The sequence below is a fragment of the Pseudophryne corroboree genome, chromosome 3, assembly GCF_028390025.1.
Source record: "Pseudophryne corroboree isolate aPseCor3 chromosome 3, aPseCor3.hap2, whole genome shotgun sequence".
NCBI lineage: Eukaryota > Metazoa > Chordata > Amphibia > Anura > Myobatrachidae > Pseudophryne > Pseudophryne corroboree.
The window spans coordinates 279,928,750-279,932,958 of NC_086446.1; the positions used below are offsets into that span (position 1 = coordinate 279,928,750).

The following is a 4,209-nucleotide window of genomic DNA, read 5'->3' on the forward strand; positions in this document are numbered from 1 at the left end:
AATTGCGGTCATACTTCACTGGAGATGCCCAATCTCTTCTGAACTTGGAAGCTAAGCAGTGAAAGGCTGGGTCAGTACGAGGAAGGGAGACCTCCTTTGAACACCCTGGTACTGCAATAAATTGGCTCTTGGACACAGTGGCACTCAGTTGTTTGTCATCCAATATTGGGATTCGTATGACCAATGATTTTATTCTCTGCATCTACAAAAATCCGTAATGGATATTAATCGCAGAATGAATGATGGTCACTTATTTCATGAGATATATCACATAAAATTATGGTGACAAAAGTATCACAGAAATTTGCTCCTGGCGATTTGCTAATCGTGAGTATTGGAGATCACGAATAATTTATTAATATTCTCGCTAAGCTACTATTAATTTCATAGGTAGTCACTCCCTGAATTTGATTTTTGTTAATCATCATTGTTTCTATTTAATAATTCATAAATTACACTAATAACCTCTGAATTAGAGTGCTCCCACAAAAGAGTCTTTTCCAAAACTCTCCTTTTGGCTTTCTTTGTACTTGATACTCTGACTCTAGGGAGCACCACTGATAGCAACACTATACGATTTTGGGATTAATCCTTACAATATCTATGGTTGCCATATATAGAAGGAATTCTATTTAAATTCAGTTTTTCAGAGGTCTCTAATTATTTCATTAAAATCTATTTAGACTGGTGCGGTTTTCCCCCCTAAACTCCCCTTTTTTTTTTAAGTTGAAAGCCTGCAAACCCGCATCTGCCCGGATTAATTACAGGTTTTGGAATTCTTACTTCACCTGGTGTGCGGAAAAGAATTATGATGCATATTGATTCAGAACGTCCAAAATCCTGGCTTTTCTGCAATGAGGCATTGACCTAGGGCTTTGTCTGGCCACCCTCAAGGTTCATATATCTACCTTGTCGGTATGGTTTCAGAGGAAAATAGCATCTATACCTGATGTTCATACTTTCACTCTGGGTGTCCTTCGGATTCAGCCTTACCTACGCCCTCCGGCGGCTCCATGGGATCTGGCTTTTGTACTGAATGCCCTGCAAGAGTCTCCATTTGAACCTCTTGAGTCAGTGGACCTGAAATGGCTTACGGCCAAGGTCCTGTTCTTGCTGGCTATTGCCTCTGCAAGAATGGTGTCAGATCTAGGCGCTTTGTCTTGTTGTCCACCCTTTCTGATATTTCACCTTGATCGGGCAGTTCTAAGAACTCAACCGTTTTATTTACCTAAGGTGGTGTCATATTTTCACCTTAACCAAGAGATTGTGGTTCCGGCCTTTATCTCTTCAGATTTGTCCTCCAAAGAGCGGCCTTTGGATATGTTAAGGGCTCTCAGTGTATAGGTGGAGAGGACTGCCTCTATCAGGAGATCAGATACCCTTTTTGTCTTGTTTGGTTTCCACAAACCTGGCTGGCCTGCGAATAAGCAAACCTTGGCCAGATGAATGGTGATTGCACAAGCTTGTGCGCAAGCTGGTCTCCCAGCTCCTGCTGTTATTAAAGCCCATTCTACTTGGTCTGTTTCACCTTCTTAGGCAGCCCACCGTGGCGCGTCCGCAGAACAATTGTGCAAGGCGGCTACGTGGTCCTCAGTGAACACGTTTATTAGGTTCTATGGCTTTGATACTTCCGCCTCCCAGGATGCTTCCTTTGGGTGTTGGGTTCTCATACCCGCTACGGCGCGTCCCCTCCCTTGAGGAACTGCTTTAAGACATCCCTGATGTTTTCATGTGGAAACCAATGTATCCTGCTGCAGAAAAGGAGCGTTATGGTAGACTTACCATGGTTAACACTCTTTCTGCGAGGTACATTGGTTCCACCGTGCATCCACATTGACGCACCTAGTGTCTATGGGTTTGTATGGCATTAGCCACTGGTACCTTCTCCTGTCGTGAGAATGTGGTTCTGTGTGACCAACGTCTGCCTTCTCTCTTGCCTGCTCCTACGTTTGACTGATTAATGAAACTGAGCTCCAGTGCCTGGAGGTGGGGTTATAGAGGAGGCCCCAATGCATCCTGGGACAGCCTAAAGTTTAGCCTGTTGGTGCCTCTGGATCAAGATCCACTGTATACCCTGATGTTTTCCTGTGGCACCAATGTATCTCGCAGAAAGTGTGTTAACCATGGTAAGTCTTCCATAACACTCCTTTTTGTTCATATTTCGATAATTAGGTTTCACAGATGTATTTTTATTTAATCAGAAATGTGTCTGTATTCAGCACACAAAATAAATTTACTGGAAATATACAAAGAGAATGCATCCTATTCATTCCCTGGCATTAGCTGACATGACCCAATATTTGTGAGGTGCTAGTTTGTATTAGATTAGCAGCCTGCATCAGCTTGAGTAGAATCTGTCTCTCCCATGTCTAGGGCTTTTAGTGGCTAAAGTACGCTAGAAATGTGTCTGCTACTACAGAGAGCATGTCCTGTAGACTACTGCCTGCTGCACAACTATGAGTCCTCTAAAGCTTACCTAAAAGGAAGACCGTTTGTAGACAATGGTGAGCAAACCACTGATATAGTGTGTTACATATGTGACAGGCCTGAGATACAAACTACTGGGGTTTCTCTATCCTAACCAAGAATGACTGATCTGGTTTTACCCTCAGGTATCTGATGAGGTTAGCGAAAAATGTAAGAAATAAAATAATGTTGCATGCATGTTTTCACTAGCATCCATAAGGGATATTGGGGACACATTACGATGGGGTACAGATGGGGTCCAAAGAAGCTAGTGCACTTTAAATTTCTTCAACTGGGTGTGCTGACTCTTCCCCTCTGTCCCCTCCCATAGGCAGTTTAGAAAAAAGTGCCCTCAGGAGAGGATGCATACTCTGCAGCTCCAGAGTTTTATTCAGTTTATTTTCAATCTTTGTTATTTTCGGTATGCTGTTTGGGCAACGGCATACCTGCACCGTCGGGGGGGAACGGTGGTCACCGACCTTGCGAGGTGTCAGATCCGCTTCCCCGCTGCAGGACCACCGTCCTGAGAGGTTGTTTGTTCAGCGGGGCACTGCGCCTTGGCTGTTGCATTCACAGCAAACCGCACACCCCTAACATTGTCTGAAGGTGACATCTGTGGTGAGTACCAACCGTTATAGCCCCCTATGTACATTGGCAGCGGTTAGTGAAAAACTTGCATTTATGTGTTGTTTTTACACTTTTGAGAACAATTGCCAGTATAAATATATCTGAAGCTCCGGTGCCATTGCGGGGGGGCGAAGCTTCCTCAGAGCGGGCTCTGTGGTATTTTCGCGCCTTCCTCTGCACAGCAGCAGCAGACGCGCACAGCTCCTCCAGACAAGCATGAACGCGTTGGAAATTTGGTACAGGGTGTATCTCGGGGAGAGCCGCTATTGTGCACAGTCTATGTCCCAGGGGGAATATATATTTACGTATAACATACTATTTACAGTGTTTCACTGAATAAAAGACAGCTAACAGCCTCACTGGGGCTGGGTAGCTTGGTGTGCTGGTGCCTTCTCTCTGTCTCCCCTTCACATACAGTAGGGGCAGGCTTGTTTTACACTTGTCTGTGTGTATGTATATGTCTGTGTTGTTACTCCAATCATGGTAAAACACAAGTTGTGCAGTGTGTGTAGCACCAGATTCTCTCCTCTATCCTCTGACTCCATTTCATATGAGCAATGTAGTCAGTCCTCACAAATCACTGAGGAGGCTGTGAGGTAGGGTCCAGAGCCTTCCTGGCTGGGTGCAATCAAAAATATGATGTCTGATATATTATCTCCGCTCACTGCAAATGCCCATAAAACTCAACAATTAGAACAGGCTGTTGCAGACCTGGCAGCTAGGGCAGATACCCCCATCACCCCATATCTACAGGTCCCCAAAAACGTGGATAACCTGCCTTACTCGGATTCTGAGGAAGAAATACAGGAGGATGGGGAGGAAGTGGACCCCATTGGTGGAGATCCCTCTTCTACACAGGGTATTGAACCCCTCATTATGGCTATACGGGATGTGTTAAAACTCCCTCTAGAGGACGATGCAACTCGGTAGTAATTTTTCCTCACGCAGTACAAACTGAGTGTCACTTTCCCTGATTCTGCAGAAGTGTCAAAACTATTTCTCTTACGTCCTAGAGGATGCTGGGGACTCCGTAAGGACCATGGGGAATAGACGGGCTACGCAGGAGACATGGGCACTATAAAGAAACTTTAGAATGGGTGTGCACTGGCTCCTCCC

The 4,209-nt window shown here is 45.0% G+C and overlaps 1 pseudogene; it reads left to right on the forward strand.

Annotated features, from left to right (window-relative positions):
• Window positions 1-120, forward strand: LOC134895677 (5S ribosomal RNA; annotated as a pseudogene).
• Window positions 121-4,209: the final 4,089 nt, after the last annotated feature.